At 43.8% G+C, this 22,456-nt stretch overlaps 1 non-coding gene across 1 annotated transcript; it reads right to left on the bottom strand.

Moving 5' to 3' along the window:
• Positions 1-9,136: 9,136 nt before the first annotated feature.
• Positions 9,137-9,207, bottom strand: TRNAG-GCC (transfer RNA glycine (anticodon GCC)). The gene has a single exon. It is a non-coding gene; the product is annotated as a tRNA-Gly (tRNA).
• Positions 9,208-22,456: the final 13,249 nt, after the last annotated feature.

Raw genomic sequence — 22,456 nt, 5'->3', positions numbered from 1 at the left:
CAGCTCGAGTCTCGCAAATGCTATGTCGCCACCCTCAAAGGGAAAGCCAAGGTAGCAGATGACCTCGAACTAGAGCGGCCTACGGAGTACACTGAGGAGCGAGCTTCACCGATAGAAGAGACGGTCCTTATACCCCGTTTCCGCAGAAGACCCAACCAGGACTTTCCAAATCGGTGCGTCGATTGAGGAGCCTTTGCGTTCTCAGCTGGTAAGCTTCTTACTTCAAAATTTAAATGTGTTTGCTTAGTCCGCGGTAGAGATGCCCGGCATAGACCCTAAAATAATAACTCACAAGTTGAACATTGATTCTGTAGTTAGGCTCGTTAGACAGAAGAAACACAACCTAGCCCCAGACCATTGGAAAGCAATCAACGAGGAAGTCGAGAAGCTTCTCGTAGCCGATTTCATCAGGGAAGTCCATTACCCAAGCTGGGTGGCTAACCCCGTTCTGGTTAAAAAGGCCAACGGTAAATGGCGCATGTGCGTCGACTATACCGACCTAAATCGAGCTTACTTGAAGGACTGCTTCCCACTTCCCAAGATCGACTGTCTAGTGGACGCGACCTTAGGGCACGAGTTGCTAAGCTTTCTAGATGCTTACTCGGGCTACAACCAGATCAGGATGGACCCTGCCGATGAAGAAAAAACAGCCTTCATAATCGAGCTAGGCCTGTACTATTACAAGGTCATGCCCTTTGGACTGAAAAACGCCGGGGAAACATTCCAAAGACTTGTAAAGTGACTGTTTGAGCCGCTAATTGGCAAAAAAGTAGAATATTATGTAGATGAAATGGTTGTCAAAACTCAATTTTCAAATGATTTAATAAAGGATTTACATTGTGTTTTCAAAATTTTGCGCAAATTTAACATGAAATTAAACCCCAACAAATGCGTCTTCGGTGCCACCTCGGGTAAATTTCTGGGTTACATCGTTAACCAACGTGGCATTGAAGCCAATCCCGACAAAATCAAGGCCATCCTAGATATGAGACCACCCCGTAAATTGAAGGAGGTTTAGAGATTGAATGGCCACATAGCCGCTCTGAGCCGCTTCATGTCTAAGTCGGCAGCTCGGTACTGATAAAAGAAGTAGATCAGGTTCAACGACCCATCTACTATGTCAGCAAAGTTTTGTAGGACGTAGAGATGAGATACCCAGAGATCGAAAAGTCGGCATACGCGCTAGTCACTGCAGCTCGAAAGCTTCAACCATACTTCCAAGCCCATACTATCATCGTCCTCCCCAACAGACCCCTAAGGCAAGTCTTACTCAAGCCTGAGGTCTCTGGTAGATTGACGAAGTGGGCCATTGAACTCAGCGAGTATGACATCCAGTATGAACCTCGAACAGCAATCAAGGCCCAAGCCTTAGCCGACTTTGTCGCGGAATGTACCTTCAGTACTGCAGCCCCTGAATCGATTGAGCCTGAGCGCAGAGGGGAAGCTTCAACCAGTGCGGCACCTCCCCCAGTAAGAGCAACGCCAACCTGGGATGAGGAGCCCTGAATCCTCCATGTGAATGGCTTGTCAAATCAACAAGGTAGCGGAGCAGGTATCATTCTGTATGGGCCAAGCGAGGTGAAGCTAGAGTATGTGCTTCTCTTCGAGTTTATCGCGTCCAATAATGAGGCGGAGTATGAGGCATTGATAGCCAAGCTTGCCTTAGCAAACAAAGTTAAAGCCAAGCACATCGTTATCTACAGTGACTCCCAGCTCGTGGTCAATCAGGTCACCGGCGAGTATAAAGCTCGCGAGCCAACCATGGTCGCCTACTTAGCCAAAGTCGGAGAGGCTCTGCACAACTTCCAATCGTACTTCATCAGACAAATCTCAAGATCCGAGAACACTGAGGCCGATGCCTTGTCTCGGTTAGCCAGCACAAGCGATAGCACCATGAGGACCGTATACATAGAGAACCTGCCTCGGCCTAGCATTCTCGGGGAGGCAGAAGAGGTCGCTCCTGTTGCACAAGCAGAGCCGAGCTGGATCGATCCACTCGCTAGCTACCTGCTTCACGGAACCCTCCCTACAGATCGTAGCGCAGCTAGAAGGGTAGAGCGACAGGCAGCCAGGTACGTCATAATAGACGGACGACTGTACCGACGATCCTACACGCTCCCCTACCTACGCTGCTTGCGACCCTCAAAAGCTGAGCTCGTTCTCCACGACACTCATGAAGGTCTATGTGGCGGACACTTGGGGAGCAGGACTCTCACTCAGAAATCGCTACGACAAGGTTACTACTGGCCAACGATGAAGGCAGATGCACTTGAACTCATCAAAAAATGCGACAAGTGTCAGAGGCACGCTAATGTCCACCACTAGCAATTGTTGACCTGAAGTATCTCACTAGCCCATGGCCCTTCGCACAGTGGGGAATCAACATCCTCGAACCATTCCCGCCAGCGACAGGATAGAGGAGATTCCTAGTGGTAGCAGTGGACTACTTCACGAAGTGGGTGGAAACTGAACCTCTTGCGACGATCACAGCACGAAGCATTCAAAACTTCTTTTGGAGGAGCATAGTGTGCCGCTTCAGACTACCTCGAGTGCTTATATCTGACAATGGCAAACAATTTGAAGACATCAAGTTTCAAAACTGATGCAACCAAATGGGGATACAACAGAATTTCACCTTAGTGGCACACCCCCAGGCAAATGGTCAAGTGTAAGAAACAAATAGGGCCATCCTCCGTGGACTGAAAGCACGCCTAGCCCGATCTAAAGGACTATGGGTAGACGAGCTGCCCAGTGTACTGTGGGCTTATCGAACCACTGTGAAGACCGCCATGGGTGAAACCCCCTTTAACCTCACCTACGACACGGAAGCAGTGATCCCAGCCGAGATCGAGGTGCCTACGTTACGCCAGGAAGCATACGATGAAGAGAACAACGATGACGAGCTACACACCAACCTCGACCTAGTAGAAGAGGTATGGGACCTCGCATACATCTGGATCGTGGCCTACCAGCAGAGAGTGGCTCAGTACTACAACGCCAGAGTCAAGAAGCGAAAATTCCACTTTGGAGACCTGGTGCTTCGTAAAATCATGGTGCCTGACCCCGATGTTGGTAAGCTCAGACAGAATTGGGAATGACCCTACCAAGTAAAGCGAGTGCTTGGGGAAGGTATGTACGAGCTCGAAACCTTAGAAGGGAAGAAGGTGCCTTGGGCGTGGAACGTCAGCAACCTAAGGTGGTACTATCTATAATCGTCTAACTAGAGAGCGGACTGTAAGTCACTCCTAGAATTCTAAGGACGAAAAGTGTCGAGCTGGTAAAAGACCTTGGCATTGTATAAGCCCTAGTCACCTCTTCGGCATGGGCAGAATCAAGAAGGGTGGACAATAAGTCGCCCCCAAGGCCTAAGGGCTAAGGTACCGAATTGATGGACTCGTCACTATATAAGTCTCAGTCGCCTCCTTAGCATGGGCACCCAAGACCTAGTCGCCTCTTTGGCATGGGCATATAAGTCCTAGTTGCCTCTTCGGCATAGGCAAAATACCTCTAATGCCTAGGGCATAGACAACTCGGGTATAAGCCCTATGATGTCTATCCCACTTCAACATATAACAATAGGCTGGACCCGTTAGGGACAACCAACATCCAAATGTGTAGCCCGTGTGTGGATAGGTCGGGTATATACCTCGTAACGCCGCTCACCTCGGTGTACATTATGTGAAGTTACTCCTACTTGTTTGGGCAGACAACTCGGGGTAATCCCCACTTAGAAAATTTATATGGTTGGTTATCCTTACTTATTGTCCAGCTCAGTAGCTCGGCAATTCGGGTAACCTATACATTCGCTGCCCAGATCGGGGGACACTCACACTTAGAATATTTTTTACGCAAAGATTAATCAAAAAGATATATTTCATTGACAAAGTGATTGTAAGTACAGAAGATTTCATTGTGACCCGAGCTCAATGGCTTCGGGGTGTACATCCATGATTCAAAAGGAAATAGAAAAGAAGGAAAAATTCTCAAGCAGGAAGACTGCCAGCCACGTCCGAGGGGTCCACTACTTTGACCCGTCATCACTCTCTTCCTCTGACGAGTCAGGTTCCTCGTTCGCTGCCATAGCCACTTCTGGAGCTAAGCCCGCCGTTGTGATGGCACTGAGGTCGAGATCAGGGGAATTCTATCGGACTAGATATCTGCATAGCTTGAACCCGGAGTGGTAGGAGCTTGAACTGTATTCGACCTGAAGAGTGCGGAATTCCGAGGACTCCTTGAAGCATTCAACGGCCTCAGTTCTCTCTTCTGACCGCGCCTCCTCGGTGGCAGTCTCGAAGATCTGAGTTCACTCTTGGACCATTGCTTCAAGATTTTTGATTTCTCATTGAAGCCGCGCCTTCTCCTCGGTCATTTTTGTGATCAGCTCCTCTTCCTTCGCAGCCATCGCAGAAATCTACTCCTTGTGCTTGGCATTCTCCCCGGTCAGCGAGGAGATCTGCCCCTTCTGGTCTAGAATTAGTTGTTTCTGGCACTCAGCTCCCTTCTTTGCCTGAAGTACCTCACCCCGAGCTAAGTCCAGCTTGCGATGAAGCTTTCGTGCCTCAACCTTGGCGTCCCGAGCCTGCTTTGAGTGGACCACGGACTGACAAGCCAATGGATGAAGGGCGGAGTTGACCTATCAAAATCAAATCGAGGTAAGTAAAATAAAAAATGGGGAAAAAGAAAGAGAGAGCAAAGCCGAAGACAAAATGCTTACCACCATGCAGTGGCTAGAAGCTAGTCCCAGGAGCCGGTTCGGAAGCATGTCAACCCACCGCATGACCTCTTTCGGAAAAACGGCGTCCCGGCTCTTGTGCATTGCGAGCACGTGGTTCGTAATGATATCCTCCTCGCTAGTAGGGGCGAGCTCTGGCTCGGAAGTAGGCTCCTCTAAAGCTGATGCACCCTTTGGTTCTTGAGGATGAACCTCCTCCTCGCGGCCCTCCCTCACAACCACTTCGGGTTCTGCAGGTCGGGCCTCCTCCCTTGGGGGTTCAGTGGAGATTGGCTCCATGGCCTGGGCCCCAGTTGCTCCTGAAGTCGAAGGCTCGACTTCCTGACGGAGTCTCTTTGCAGCCTTTCGCTTCTTCCCCTTCTGGGAGCTCATCAGAAGGCTCCCTACATCAACCTCTGGCATCGTAGCTACAAAAAACAGACAGTTAGTCAAAAAAAAAAAAAAACTTAAAGGGTGCTTTGAGTAAGTATCTGAAAGGAAACCTACCAGGAGGGTTCAAAGCAGCTCGCACCAGCGCCTCCTCGACCAAGAAGCTCTTCATGTCGAGACCGAGGTCCCTCCAAGAGTTAATCATCGCCTAGTCTCTGCATCAAAGATTACCCCAGGGTCCTTGGTAGCCACCCTCTAGTGGGTTGGAAAAGACCACCCTTCCGGGTTACAGACGATGAGGTACCGTCTTTTCCAGGCCGGAACCTTGTTCGGGCAGCCAGACAGGATTTTGAATTCAGGCCTGGGAGAGATGTAATAGCTCTGTCGTATGTCCCCGCACAGATAGGCTGAGTTTCGCTTGATCGCACAGATCGAGCTAAAGATATCAAGGGTTAAAGGTCGGTTATAGGCGTGGAACAAAGAAATAGTACCAACTATGTTCCAAATAGAGTTCAAATGAAGCTAGTCAATAGTGATGTTGTAAAACTTAACTACTTCTATCAGAAAAGGGTGAAGAGGGAAGCGTAGCCCTGCCGTGAGCTGCTCCTCAAAAACAGCGAGCTCGTTATGGTCGTGAGCCCAAGGGTACTAACCTAGTGGAAGACTGAAGACCAAGTTATCAGGAAAACGATAGCAAGACGCTAAGTACAACAACCTATCTGAAGACAGTTTAGAAGGCCCAAAGTGATCAGGCTTTCGACCTCGGGAAGAAGTCGGGGCCCCTAACCTAGAGGATGGACCCTCTTCCTAGGCTTCGGTCTCCCTAAGCCGAGATGGCTCAACTTCGGGGTCAGAGGTTCCCTCTACAGACCAGTGATGGGAGGCACCCTGTCGTGGGCTGACTTTCCCAGCAAGAACAACGGCGCCCTCCACCTCGTTAATGCTATCTACAAGCCTATCTATGCTAGAACTTGACATAATTGGAAAACAGGAAAAAGCTAAGGGAAGGAGACTCACCGAAAACAAAGAACGAAGTGGGAAACGGAAAGAAATTTGAGTTGGAAGACTCCAACGCGACCTCGGGAGAGCTCAATCGCAGAAAGAATTTGTGGCGAGAAATGAGTCACGGACCCTCCTATTTATAGCCACTATGTTCGAGAACTAACGGTCGAAGATCGAAGCAATCCAACGACTCCAAGGAAAAGCGGTTGCGCGACCCCCGAGGGTAAAATCGGTTTAGCATGTTTTTTGACGTCCGCGGAGTTTATAAATCGGGTGACGTTCGACCGTAAGCCAGACGCGACCTACGCTTTCTTGGTTGAGCCAGGTGGCCGAACAAGTCCGACCCGTGAGTCATCCGACTAGCTGCCCGGTCCTCGAACCAAATCCACTTGGCTCATCATGAACTCCCCGCACCAGGTCAGGACCCCTGGCCCGGGGAGTCAGGGGCAATTGATGTAGGGTGATTTGGCCCGACCTAATAATAGAGGGACATGTGGACACGACCTAACTGACAGGACGACTGCTCATCCCAACGTACTCAAGTATGCGATGGAATGAGCTTGGGTAACCGAACCACCTCGGGGCAGGTTCAACTCAGAAGCAAATCCACTTCGGGACAAGTCCACTTCGGGGCACGATTGCATCAAGATCACCTCGGTTATCAGACACCTCGGCGTTCCAAACAGGTCGGACCCGAGGGCATTAGTTCAGGTAATATTGACCGGCCTCCACATGCTGACCCCAAAGATCTCGTCACTGGATTCCACGTTTCACGGGATCACGCCTCGTGACAGTTGGCCTTATCTCCTCCAACCGATTCGGATGGTAGTGATATGCCTTATCAGCTGGCGACGTTATCTCCTGTTAATTTGGTGACGGGCCTCATCACGGCAAGAATCCCGGAACCGCTCCGAAAAACCCGCGAGGACTCCCATATATAAAGATCCCAACACCTTGGGGGAAAAGTTACGCATAATCATTGCTTACTAGCTATCCTGCTTTCTAATTCCCTTCAGCTTGCACACTACTGACTTAAGCATCGGAGCGACCTCGTCGGGCAAGCACCCCCGGGTTCTCTGATTATTTCTGTGTCGATCCACGAAGTCCGTCGTCTACTGGAAGCTAGATCATCTCCAGCTAGGAGCAGCCAGATTGCCTCGCATCAAATTTCGTGATATATTTTGTAAAAATATAAAATTATTTTTTGTGTTTTCAATAAATATTTTAAAGTTATTATGTAATTTTGTTAGAATATTTAAATAATTCTTAAATTTTTTAATCCAAACTTTCTTTAGATAGATATAGATAAAAAGTAAGGGAGTGGATAAAGGAATTAGAGATAATTTAGGAGAGAAACTCTCTGCTAAATTAGAGATAATTGTGGAGATAAATAGGAATTAGAGATAATTTAGAAGATAAATAGGAATTGGAGATAATTTTGGAGGGGAGATAGTTTAGGAGAAATTTTAGGAAAAAAGATTATTTAGGTTGTTTGGAAAGTGCATATCATTGGTTGTCTTGAAAATGACCTGGAATACAAAAAATAAAAAATTCAAAGGAGAAAATTTCTTGACCGCTTTGTTTTAATATATATATATATAGAGAGAGAGAGAGAGAGAGAGAATCTAAGGTTGTGTTTGGTTTGAAAGAACAAGTAGAGAAAGGAAAGGAAAGGTAGGAAAACCTTTACGAATCTTGTATAAGTTTTCATATTTTCCCTTCTTTTCCCTACTTTTTCCTTCAAACCAAACATAGCCTAAAAGAAGCTTCCTAGAAAAGAGAGTTTTCTTTCAATTCCTCACATGCAAAGGAAAACTTGGCTGAATTCCGGGTGCAAACCAAAAATACTAAACAAAACATAATTAAAAATCATATTACGGTCTTATAAAGGTTTACATCCAAACCTTGGGGAGGCATATTTTGATGGTGTCATATTATCATAAATATTTTGATTTTTAACATCCTATATGATTCTGAGGGTCTATTCGTTTCCTTTTAATTTTTATCTCTTAAGAGGAATCTTTTAACTTTAAGATTGTTCATTTTCTCTTATCCCTTATTTCTTAAAGTGCAATCATACAACTTTTTTATTTTCCAATGATACTCCCAAAAAGATAAACAAAAACTCTATATTTGATAATTTTCAGAATTCAGATCGAATTCAAAATTTAAAATAACATTCTCTTCATTTAGAGTTTAGAGGAAAGAAAAGTACACCAATACCTATATACCTCTTAATGTAAGATGTCAAACTTTAGAGCAAACGAACAGGCCCTAAAGAGCAATGGTAACTTTTCCCAGTAAGTGATGTTGTTCACTTTTTAAGCATCCATTTGACAGACCACTTAACTAGTTCTGAATGTGATGATGGAGATGAGCTGTTTCAGAACTAGGAGAAAGCGTACACATGTTTAAGCCACACTAAATAGCTCTTGAAAAGTGGCAATTGAAAAAAAAAAAAAAAAAAGATGTTGGGGTGTCTTTATCTGCAGTTGACATAGCACACAAAGCTTTCCTTCATAAGATAGAAACTGCAACTTGTTTCTTGTAGGCACAATATCCCAAAACACCTTCCAAAGGAATAGTTGCAATCTAAATGGAATCTTTAGTTTCCTGATTTTAGTCCATGTTATTGACTGACTAGAAGACGAAGGCAGTGTTTTAGTAAAAACTTTGTAAACAGAATCGACAGAGAAAATGTGTGAGGCTGAGTGTTTCCATAATATCTGATGTTCAGTTAATTGAGGAGAGAGATGTGGATTCTTGTCACTTGTATGACAGAAGCTTGGTCCAAGTATCTGATGCAACAAATGTATGTTCCATTCCCAATGTGTAAGAAGGAAATCCTCCATGTATAGTAGTAGGCATGCACGGGTCATGAAACACATTAATAGATGAACCATCTTTGATTTGTCAAATGAAATCATACTTCAAATCACTTACCAGTTGTAGCATTTGTTTCCACCAAACATTTCTTTATTAATCTTCTAAAGCCCAAACCTCCATTCTTTTTGTTTCTACATATACATGCAATGCACCAGCCGGGAATCGAACCCGGGTCTGTACCGTGGCAGGGTACTATTCTACCACTAGACCACTAGTGCTTCGATGAACATGATGAATGATATTAGCTTCTTAATAAATTACTTCCACGTTTTAATAAAGTTTCACTGCTTCACCCATATTTATTTTTTGTTTAACAGAATATAAACTTCGTTAATATCAAACTATAAGACATGGTTTTCGTTGGATAACCATTCAAGCTAAAATAGCAAGCCGCTTTGATAATCATTTCGCCCCAAGCTAGATAGTTAGATAAATATATACTAGTCTTTTCTAAGTAGACCTATTTATGGGCTGAGCTCGGGTTTGACTTTAGACAAATTTTGAATGAGATTCAGTTTGAAGTCCAAGCCCGACATAGTGTAAGGCAGGCGGAAAGCCCAGCCCATGAACAAATCTATTCCTAAAGTATATCATAAAGCCGAGATGCATGGAAGAGAGAAAAGTTTTGCTATAATTTAATTTAAACAATAGTAAATGGATTTTTATTCGGTTCTCTATTTTTATATTATGTTAATTTTTAAATTTCAATATGCTAAAAGAAGCCTCCCAGAAAAGAGAATATTCTTTGAATTCCTCACATGGAAAGGAAAGCTTGGCTAAATTCGGGGCGCAAGCCAAAAATACCAAACAAAATGCTTTTGAATCTCTAATATCTTACAATTACAAGGTGGCTTCAAAACTAAAAAGCGAACTAACCTATTATTATATACTTAAATCTACGATGCCCCAAAGACATGATACTGAAAAATCTCTTACAATTGCTTTCTATTCCCAAATCCCAATCAATGTTTTTCCTTATTGCTATTATTGAAGTATATGATGAATGAAACTATAGTATGCATGTTGACATGTACTAGTTGTGGTAGCAGGACCAGAGTTTTTATAGTTGAGGTAATTGTTGTTCGTGCAAATTCCTAGAGGCATGATGCATGAATTTGTTTAGTGTTTGTTGGGATAATTCTTTCTTTCACCCTTCATTATATGTATGATTGTTGATACTATTCCTGCCAGGGTTGAGAATAAATCTTGGACTTTATCTACTCTCTACCCTCGTTGTTTTGTAAATGTCATAAATCCTATATCCTTCAAATTATAATAACACTTGAGAGAGGGAAAAGACCTCCAATACCTCCATCTAGGGGTGCCAACCGAACTATGGGCATTTTTTTGGACCGAACCGGTAGTACCGGTTTTTGGAAAACCGATAACCGGAACCGAACCAAAACCAATCGGTTGATCGGTTCAGTTAATCGATGGTTCAGTTCGTCGGTTTTTCAGTTTTATTGATTTTATAATATTTATTATAAATATATAATAAAAAATTATAAATATATATAAAATATTATATTTTAAATAAGTAATAATATATAATATATTATAAATATATATATAATGCGTATTTATTAATTTATAATATATAAAATACATAAATATATACAAAATATATACAAAAACATGTATACCGGTCGGTTTGGTTAACCGTCGATTTTTTAAATTGGTTAACCAAAATCGAACCAATACCTTCGGTTTTTTAAAATCACCGAACTGACCGGTTTGGTTAACCGATTTTTCTGTTCAATTCCGGTTGGTTTTTTCAATCGGTTTGGTTTTTCGGTTTTTTTTTGCTCACCCCTACCTCCATCCAATAGGGAAACAAACTTTGGAACTAACACACTGCCCTCTGTTGACAAAGTCCACTTACATGCTTCTGAACTCCATTGAGAGTCAAAGTTCAACAAAACAATTCCAATTGCTAATAGTTCAATGAGCTCCAAAACAGAGTGCGAGCTATCTCCATGAAGACAAAAATACTCTCCTTGTCTCCTCTTAAATACTCCATTAAAAACACATTTTCACATGATTTTTCATGATTGTTGTTTATACATTGCATTCCAACTCAAGAATCCTCAATAATAAGGATTATATACATGAATCATTTCTTTTATGAAGGGGTTTGGCCCCTATCCCTACATTAGGACACACTGGCCCCATGTCCCTTCTAAACTTTTCTTGCCTTGTTTGAATCAACTTCATCATTGCCTTCAAATGGTATCAACTAGTGTGATTATGGGCTTGTCTCTAACAGTCCAAAATCCACTTGTTAAATGATTCAGAGAAGTTGTTACAGATATCATCACTTCTAACTCTAGGCCAAATGTATATCTTGACCATAGATTAGCAGGCACAACACTTGACCATTCATAAGCATCCATATTCAATTCCGTAACTTATCCATATACCAATGAAACCCTGACATAGTGTATGAAATTGCAACTAGAGGTGCTCACGGTTCGGGTAACCGAACCATGGGCCTTTTTTGTGAACTGAACCGGCAGTACCGATTTTTGGAAAACTGGTAACCAGAACCGAACCGAAACTAGTCGGTTAATCGGTTGACCGGTTCAGTTAATCGACGGTTCGGTTCGTCGGTTTTTCAGTTTTTTTTGACTTTATAATATTTATTATATAAATATATAATAAAAATTATAAATATATATAATATTATATTTTAATAAATAAATAATATATTATAAATATATATATATATATATTTATATATAATGTGTATTTATTAATTTATAATATATAAAATATATATATAATATACATAAATATATAGAAAATATATAGAAAAACATGTATACCGGTCGGTTCGGTTAATCGCCAGTTTTTTAAATTGGTTAACCGAAACTGAAACGGTACCTTTAGTTTTTTAAAAACACTGAACCAAAATCGAACCGACCAGTTCGGTTAACCAATTTTTCATTTTTTTTTGCTCACCCCTAATTGCAACCTTCCATAAACAATCTCTAAGGTCATTTCCCTTGAACCTATCCTTGAAGTTGGCATACATGTGTCTGACATAAAATCTATGGTCATCCCCTGACATTAAACTCTGAAAACATCCCACCAACCCCTAAAAGAAAGTGTGCATTATATTGTTAGCATGAGAACCAAATAATAAATGTAAACATTTAAATTTACATATATAAATCAAGGGTACCGTTTATCTATCACAGATGTAGGTCCAACCACATTCCTCTAGACCTCCAATGCACACATTCAAATAATATCAGAAACCAAGTCCAAGAATCCTTCACCTCAGCCTCTACAATTGCAAATGTCATTGGGAATATTCAATTAACCCTTCTAATCCAACATGTAAAATCTTCCCAAAATGAGGTTCTTTCAAATGGCACCCATCAAGCCCAACGATAGGGTGACAACCATCTATAAACCCATTCTTCGTTGCTACCAAACAAACAATCTTTGAAATTACCCTATACAATCCTCATAGAATCCAATCTTCATCAAACTTTTGAGATTTTTCTTTGAAACTGCTTCACAATAATCCCATAGCTTAATGATGAAGGGTGACTTGGCCCTCTAGTGACATCGTGACATGTGGCTCCACAAAACCGCCAGACGACAACTCAATGCCATGTAAGCGGATTTCGGGAGCACTTCAAACACCTCACCCGTTGTGACCTCCTCAGCCCCACCTCAACAAAACAACCTGCAAATAGATCGAAAGATGTTAGGTCGGTGTAAGATGCGACCTGCCTCCACCGACCTAGTAGAGATTCAACAAGGCCTACATGGCGTGACGGACAATCTCCTCCTAGAATGAGTTATCGTCTATAACTTCCCCAGGATCACGATGCCACATCGCGGAGCTGACTACCGCCCCATCTGTTTTGGATGCAATTGGATAAGCACTACCCGCTTAAATGGAGTCTGCCTTTGGGCATGAAACCACATCCGAACCAAACGGGTCGAAGATCTCAGATGCGCTTCGTGGAGCTCATGGCTGTTAGCCTATATAAAGGCATCCCCTTTCTTAGAAAAGGTACGCGCCATTTAGCTCTCAAAATTTACTAGCTCTCTCACTTTCTAAGCTATACACCCAGTTTGCTGACTTAAGCATCAGAGTGCCCACCCAGGATATAGAAACTCGGACACTCTGATAACTCTTCTCTTGCAGCTCGACCAAGCGACCTACTCAGTCCGGCATCTGAGCTATCTGCTAGTAGGGAGCATCAGATTGTGCATCATTAATTGATTCCATCTGTTGGAATATGTTACAAAAAATATAAGTTCTCTCCCTACCCGCTATGAATGTGCCTCTCCCAATGGTCAAGCCCTCTGTGTTTCCCACTAGGATAGATGGTCACTAGTTTTACGAGCCGGTGCAGTACATCCGCGGGATAGACCTATGGATGTAGAACTGGGAAGGTCGCTTTGCGGTAATAGCTGGGATGCAGCCACAACTATTACCCGACATATAGGCCCTACAGCAGCACCAACAGTAACAACAAGTTGTCGGGAAAGTCCTTATGCTGGCATTGAACGCGAACTAGAATCAGTAGCCCAACGACCAGAACCATAACCAAAACTAGGTACCGGATCCACCTCGCCATCACAAAGATCAGAACCAAGTCCCAGTTAAGTAATCGAGTCGAGCTACAGCATCAATGGGGACCGAGGCTACTAGTTCCACCGAGGGGTCCAAGATGAGGCACCGTAGACGTTCACGCCGCGCCGCAAGAAAAACCTAATTAGCCCTAAAGGACGGGGCAAAGGCGGAAGATGGAAAGAAAGAAGAGGTGAGCCAAATTGCCACCTCATCAACACATTACGTATCCCGCACCTCACCGCCGGTGGCCAAGATTCTCATGGTCCCATGGCCCAAGGATATAAAGGCCCCTAGCCCGGAGTCCTATGATGGCACAACCAACTTGGTCAACCACCTTGATAGCTTCCAAGCCCTAATGTAGCTTCATGAGACACCGGTGGGAGCTTGTGCATGGCCTTCCCAACCACTTTCTAAGGCACAACTCGTATGTGGTACTTGGGACTGGCCGCAGGTTCCATTAAGAATTTGAGGCAGTACACTGATTTCTTCACCATCCACTTCATGACAAGCATGCAATGTCTGGAGTTAGCGGCCTTCTCAATGTAATCCAGCGCCCCAATGAAAAGCTTTGGGACTACATCAAGCGGTTCAACTAGAGCAGTTACAAATCCCCAACCTCAACCCTGCCGTCCAGCTCACCGTGGCAGTTAACAGGGTCTAACACCCTGACTTTCATTGGGAGGTCGAGTTGAATCCTCCAAACAATATGGAGGAGTTCCTTGACTAGGCCACCAAGTTCACAAAGGCCAATGATGCACTCGAGTCCCAATTAGAGCTAAGCAAAAAATGGAAGAGATTGGAGGACAAACAGGGGAGCAACAAATAGAGGAAGAAGAGCAAGTCACCAAGGCGCAACAGTTTTCTCCGTCACTGGCATAGCAGATCACCACACAAAAGAAGTAGGTTTTCCTATAGGAGCAATAGGTCGTCAGGCCAGCGCTCTTGGACTCCTCCCATGTAGAACCGAAATTACATTGCCCTGAAAACGAAAAGAGGGGAGATCCTGATGTAGATCAAGTCAGCTGAGTACATGAGTTGGCCACCTCGAATGAGGGGAGACCCAACCAACCGCAACCCCAATAAATACTGCCATTTCCACCGAGACATAGGTCATGACACTGAGAACTTTTGTAACCTCAAAGACGAGATTGAAGAGTTTATCTAATGAGGTTACCTAAAGAAATTCATCAAACAAGCGCAACTGACCTACTGACCATCCAAGAGATGAGCCACCGCAGAGAGATCAGCCTTTGTGTTACCACCAATAGAGTGACTCCTCCATGGCGTAATCAACATGATCATGGGTGGGTCCATAGTTGTAGGCTACAATACTTTGACAAGCAAGAACTTAGTTCGGGAGCTCGTGCACAAGGAAGAGAACCCGTCGATGTGCCCTCGTGTTGAAGAAGTTCTCTATTTCATTGAGGATGATGCACACAAGGTCTAGTATCCGCATAATGATGCCCTTGTAGTCAAGTTAGTAATAAACAACTTCGAGGTAAAGCGGATTTTGGTCAACTATGGCAGCTCAGCAGATATCATATTCTTGGAGGCGTTTGAGCAAATGAAACTGGAGAGGAAGGATTTGCTTCCGGCTGATGTCCCCCTAGTTAGCTTTAGTGGAGAAGTGGTGTGGCCTCTAGGCCGTATTAATCTACTGATGACCGTGGGCTCGACACCAAACAATGTCTGCTTCAACCATGATTTCTTAGTGGTGGCAACTGCCTCACCATACAATGCCATTCTAGGCCAACCTATCCTACACGCCCTTAGAACCGTGGTGTCGACCTACTATCTGGCGATGAAGTTCCAAACGGACTATGGAGTAGGTGTAGTGCATGGTGACCAATTGGAATCATAGAAGTGCTATGTAGTAGCACTAGAGGGCAAAGGAAAGCAAGATGTCGATGTTGACCTAGAGCCACCCCCGGAGAACAACAAGGAAAGAGATCGCCCGATGGAAGACACTATCCTAGTGTCGGTTTTAGATACTGACCCCTCGAAGACAGTGCAAATCGGTACACGCCTCAAGGAACCACTAGACTCTAAATTGGTAAGCTTTTTAATTAGTAATTTAGATATTTTTGCTTGGTCAATCGCAGATATGCCCAGCATAAACCCCTCTATAATAACTCATAGACTAAATATTGACCCTTCAGTCAGACCAGTCCGACAGAGGAAAATGAACCTCGCCCAGGAGTAGTGGAGGATAGTAGATGAGGAGGTCGGGGAGCCCCTCGCAACAGACTTCATGAGAGAGGTCCAATACTCAAGTTGGATTGTGAACCCAATTCTTGTGAAGAAGGTCAACGGCAAGTGGTGCATGTGTGTCGACTATAGAAACCTCAACAGATTCAAATGGGTCCAACCTATTCTAGTTACAACCATACTCAAATGGATCGAGTCGACTAGGAGAAGATGACTTTTGTAACTGAAATAGGCTTGTAATGTTATAAAGTTATGCCCTTTGGCTTGAAAAATGTTGGGGAGACCTACCTGCACCTTATAAATAAAATATTTTTTGATCTTATTGGAAATAAAATTGAAGTTTATGTTGATGATATGGTAGTAAAAACCTAGTTTTCCAAATCTTTAGGCCATGTTTGGTTCGTTGCTCAGGGCCTCATTCTTTTAATTCTTGCTCATTCTAGGCAAGAATGAATAACATTAGTGTTTGGCTACAAAATTATCGCCATGGGTCACATTCTTTTTAGAATGAAAAATCAGCATCCACCAAGGCAAGAAAGATTACTTTAAATATAAAAAAAAAAATCATGTTGTTTTAATAAGAAATTAAGGTTGGCATAATGGTTACTTAATTATTGTTGTAAGCAAATGACTTGGGTTCGAAACTTGTTACCTTCAGTTTGTGATTTTTAACAAGTAATTTGACTTAAATAACATTTAATGACATTAAATGTCATAATTAAAGGTAACTCAAATTAGCATTTAATTAAGTAATATTAGCATTTAGTGATGTCTCAAACTTTAAGGCTTAATTAAAAATGATGTTAATGAGAGAGAGAAGAGATAAATTAAATTTAAATTTAAAAAAGAGAGGGAAATTAAATTCAGATGATACATAATGCGTATTGGAACTCTAATTATACATGTTCCATGTATCGGAACTCTTCCGAAACAATACGTATTGGCCGAGATGGGCTAATACGTTGCAAAATTTAAAACCTTGGAACAAATAATATTAGGCTTGGGGACCCACCATGTTGACCTACTTGGCCAATGCACTCTCGAAGTTGGCCAATGCAACAAACATCACAAAGAGAACATTGTACATCAAAGACCTACCATGACCAAGTATAGAAAGTGTGGCAGAAGAGGTTGCTTTTGTCATAGTCGTAGAACTAAGCTGGATAGATCCACTCATTGACTATCTGCGCCACGAGACCCTATTGGTAGATTGTAATGCAGTGCAAAGGGTATAGCAGCAGTCCGCTTGCTATGTAATAATTGGTGATCAGTTGTACCATAGGTCATTCATGCTCTCTTACTTGCACTACTTATGTCCAATAGAGGTTAACTAAGTGCTACTCGAGATTCAAGAAGATCTCTGCAAAGGACAATTGGGGGGCAGGGCACTAGTCCAAAAGGCCATGCGACAAGGGTACTACTGACCCATAATGAAGGCAAATGCAGTAGAGTTAGTACGGAAGTGTGATAGGTGTCAGTGGCATGCTAACATATAGCATCAACCCACCACAGACCTGAGGTACTTGACCAACCCGTAGCCATTCACACAGTGGAGGGATAGACATACTCAGTCCCTTCCCACCTGCGATTGGGCAGAGGAGGTTCTTAGTGGTCGCAATGGACATTTCACTAAGTGGGTGGAAGTTGAGCCACTAGTATCCATTACAGCTCGAAGTGTCCAAAACTGGTGTGTAGAGATGGGCATTCAGTAGAATTTCATAGCAGTGGCTTACCCTCAAGTGAACAATCAGGCTGAAGTGACAAACAAGGTGGTACTATGCGGATGCAAAGCTCGGCTCTCTTGAGCTAAGGGTTTGCGGGTGAACGAGCTGCCCAGTGTCCTATGGGCCTATTGGAAGATGATCAAGACAAAAACAGGAGTGACCCCCTTTAACCTAACATATGGGACCAAGGTCGCCATTCCAACGGAGATCGAAGTGTTGATCTTGTGATCCGAGGCATACGAAGATGGGACAAATGAGGATGAGTTGCAAACTAACTTGGATCTAGTAGAGGAGGTTCGTGACTTGGCCTTTATATGAACCGCAACATACAAGCAGTGAGTAGCTCGATACTATAACGCTCGAGTTAAAAGACGCCAATTCCGAGTTGGTGACCTAGTACTTAGGAAGGTTATAGTGCCTAAGCCCGGCTCGGGAAAGCTGGGTCCGAATTGGGAAGGCCCCTACAGAGTGTCAAGAGTGGTCGGAAAAGGAACGTACAAGCTTGAAACCTCAGAGGAGAAGCAGGTACCTCGTGCATGGAACATCGACTATCTGAAGAAGTACTACTTGTGAAGACTTCAAAGTTCCAACTTGCGTCCATTAAGGCTTGGAATTACACCAAGTATGAAAACACAGACTGCCCACTATGGTGACTTGGTCAAGTCAATCTACGTTGTAAGCACTCTGACTAAAAAGTTATTCTAAGGGAAGCCAAACTGCTTTCAGCTCTAAGGCACCCTAAGCCTACCTCGGAAGACACCAGCAATAAAGAGCCAGTAGTTCGGCAGTGTTTTGACGTAGCCAAAAAAACTCCATGTGTACCTTGCCACCTCGGCTCACATTTTATACTTAGCCTATTTTCTAAAATAGAAAATAAAAGGTACAAGGGGGGCACAACTTTTGCAAAAAAAGGCGACTTCATTAATAGAGATAAAAAGTACATCGCTACTAAAACTACAAAGAAAGATGATAGTAGAAAACTGAGTTCGGAGGCTCGGTGTACAATACGTATAAGGGGGTCCAAGACAAGAGGCAGTTCACGGTTCATTTTCGGCATCACGCTCTCCGACACCCTCTTAATCCTTGCCCTCGCCATCCTCCACCATGTCATCTGAAGTTTCTAGCTCAATATCAATCCGGTCACTCACTTCATTTGGAACCGAGTTGAGCGAGATGTGGCCAAAGTTGAAGTTTGGACACAGATGTCGGAGGTAACAGTGGCACAAACAAAATCCCTTCCTAAGACCCAGTGCAGCGACTATTGACTTCACGTGCTCGAACTCTTGCGAGCTCTAGAACTCCTCGTCACTGAGTTGCTTCGTCCATTGGATGTCCTCGATGTATTTGATTTGCCTTTCTTCAAGCTATTGAGCTTGTTACTCTTCATCTCATCCAATTGGGTAGTTAGGCTACTCAACGTGTCGATGAACCGCCGATGATCTTCCTGGGCCTCTAGCCGAGCACCTTCCAGTTGTGACCGAAGAGACTCGATCTCAACTATCATCTTTGTGGTGTTGCACTCTATAGAGAGGGCATGGTCATACAGAGCTTGGCTCATGCAGTTTGCTTAAGAAAAGGCAATTAGGGACATATGTATACAAAAATGAACTATCAAAGGGAGGCAAGCATTTATCGAGAACACGTCCCAGATCATCATCGCACTAAGGTCGATGATTCCCTGTTGGTTGAAGTCTCGCACATCCTCGGGTAAAAGTATGTTGCCGCTCACTTCAAAGGCAACTTGAGGATCTCGAATACCATTTGCAATAGTAACATCCCTGTTTGGGAGGTAAATAGGGTCATGCAAGCTAGACCCTTCATAGACGACGTCAGGGTATGTGTATGCCCTGGGTGGAACGAACTGGGTGGGCATGGTGGCGGAGTCAACGGAGGTCGGACCGACGTTACCATCGTCGATGTCCACCACATTGGGCTCCCTAACCGGCGGTCTCCTCTCCACAGCTTCCTGCACCATTTCTAAAGCATGCGTAGACCCGATCGTCCTCCTCTTCTTTCTAGAAGCCTTCCTCACTGTAGCTAGGATGGATGTCATTCTCGACATACCTACCAAATGAAAAAGATATGGTCAGATTGGAAAATCATAATAGATCGGCAAATCAAAAGAATAATGTGGGCGATCCACCCACAGGACTCAGACTAGCCCCAACGAGTATATGTTCGGCCAAAACTCGTCACCTAAGGATTGCCACTCTACGAGGAACAAAACCTGGTCCGCTAGCTCGTCATCAAACTCAATGTCTAGGACCCTCCTCTGCTCACTTATCCAAGTGGTATCCATGGGCCAACCATCTTCCTGGGATTAGAAGAAATATCTCGACTTCCAGTTTGCTACTTTCGAAGGAAAGCCACTTAAGAGCCTGAGACTAGGTCGGTAGCTTAGGTAGAAATAGTAAGGCTCTCGGTGCATCTTCTTTATTTGGTAGATCCTAGTAAAATTATCCATGTTGAGCTCGAAACTGAGGTGGAGGTAGACGGATATCGTCCACACTATCGTCCTAATTGATTTCGGGTGAAGTTGTCCTAGAGATTGAGGTAGACCTCAGTTTTCCCAGCGATGAAAGGATGGAGTTGGAAGCAAAGCCTAGAAGCGGCAGACCTCAGTTTTCCCATGATTCCAAGGGAGTTGGTCCTCTCTGGGCAAGATAAAACCGTAAGATTGGGGTATTTGGACGGTTGCTGCCAAGAAAATTACCTCCCCACTCAGTTTGGTAGGTCTGAACTCCGACCTAGTCCTAGGTTACTAAGAGGTCGAGGCCCCTCTACGGAATCCTCGTCACTCTTGATCCAAGGCTGCACCTCATCTCGAGCAACTAGGGTATACTCCCTCTCCGACCTAGTCCTAGGTTATTGAGAGGTCGAGGCCCCTCTATGGAATCCTCGTCACTCTTGAGCCAAGGCTCCCACCTCGTCTCGAACGGCTAGGGGATACTCCCTCTTTGACCAACTAGATCAACCTTGTGCTAGGAAAACTGACCTCGTGTGCGAGCTGCTCAACCACTTGTTCAGCAACACTCCAGAAAACTCCAAAATAGTGTAGTGGGGATTTGTCGAGGGGCCTTATTTATAGTAGAAGAATGCGGGAATCGACGGAAGAGATGTGTTTCATCTGACGGCCCAAAAAAGCAGTGCACGCTTTCAACACTTATCAGCGAATTCAAATTTTGAATTCGCCTGCCCAATTGAGCCACTTTGGCACTTGGCAGTGAAATTAAAAATTTGAACTCACACACCCAATTCAAAGTATGAACCTAGCACGCGTGTCAATCTGCTTTCTAGACTAGGCCAGGAGAACCAGACCGAGCTTGCAAAGAACTAACTGGACCTGCCACTCTAAGGGATGATTTGACCCTCCAGTGGCATCGTGACACATGGCTCCACAAAACCATTAGATGACAACTTAACGCCATGTAAGTAGACTTTAGGAGAACTTCAGACACCTCCCACCCATTGTGACCTCCTCGGCCCCACCTCGGTAGGACGACCTGCAGATAGATCGAAAGATGTTAGGTTAGCGTAAGAGGTGACCTGCCTCCTCCAACCTAGTAGAGGTTCAGCTAGTGGTCTGCATGGAACAATGGGCGATCTCCTCCTCGAGTGAGTTATCATCTCCAACTTCCCTAGGATCATGACTCCACGTCGATGGAGCTAACTACCACCCCACCTGTTTCGAACGCAACTGTTTAAACACTATTTGCTTACGCATAGTTCACCTCTGGGCATGAAACTGCCTCCAAACTAGATGGGCCAGAGATCTCTGACGTGCTCTGTAGAGCTAACATCTGTTAGCATATATAAAGCCAGTTCACTAACTCTTTCTAAGCTATACACCCAGTTCACTAACTTAAGCATCAAAGTGCCCACCCTGGGTATAGAAACCCAAACACTCTGATAACTCTTCTCTTACATCTCGACTAGGTGACCTACTCAGTCTGTCATCCTAGCTGTCCACTAGCAAGGAGCGTCAGATCGCACATCATCACTTACTATACTATTCAGCATGTATCCCCTCAATGTCAACAACTACCCGCCACTTTGCATGGTAAGCTCTGGATCTAGAAACTTCAACCTAAACTGTGGTAATGTCTCAATTTGGATCTAGAAACTTTTGGGATTTGTCTTTAAAACTACTTCACAATAATCATGTAGCTTACTACATTGTTCAACATGTACCCCATCAATGTCAACAACTACCCCCCTCTTTGTGTGGTAAGCTCTAGATCTAGAAACTTCAATCCTAAACTACTATAGTGTCTCATTTTGTAGTGCACTACTATTCTAATCTAGATCATCTCAGAATTTGTCCTTGTATTTATCTGCCAACCATGCAAATGTTACCATTGTGTTTGAATACACACATTCACAGGTATGTGTACTCTTGAACGACTTTATCTAAAATGCCTCTTTACTTTGCAACCAGGATGCATGTACATGCCACTCACACTTTTTTGTTTTGCAAGCAACCATCAAGCCAATACCCTCATTCTTAACATACTTGAAATCAAACCCACCCATGATTACATAGTTGACTAAGGCCTTCTGGAATGTTGCACGATTAGAGAATATCATACCCACAGCCAACAACGAGTTCTTCATTTACTTCTCAACATAAGCCTCAGATTGAGGTCCTCCTTCCTCTTCAGAACCGTGTAAACTTTCCAACTCCTCTGGCTGCTCATAATCAAACACATAAACATTGTCAACAAGAACTTCATCCCTATTGGGATCACCACCCTCAACCTCATCCTCAAAACACATCAACATCACACTTAACTTCCAATTCTTCTTTGTCATGCCCATAATCTACTTCAGACTCATATATATTCAAATTCAAAATCAACATCATCACCAAAATCAAGTTCATCCACATCACCTAAACCTAGTGGTGGTGGTGGTGGATTAGCACCAGATGAACCAAAT

The sequence above is a fragment of the Nelumbo nucifera genome, chromosome 6 (assembly GCF_055504915.1).
Source record: "Nelumbo nucifera cultivar China Antique chromosome 6, China Antique-T2T, whole genome shotgun sequence".
Classification (NCBI taxonomy): Eukaryota; Viridiplantae; Streptophyta; class Magnoliopsida; order Proteales; family Nelumbonaceae; genus Nelumbo; species Nelumbo nucifera.
The sequence above is the reverse complement of the archived record's forward strand: the minus strand, read 5'-3'. Positions and strand labels throughout refer to the sequence as shown.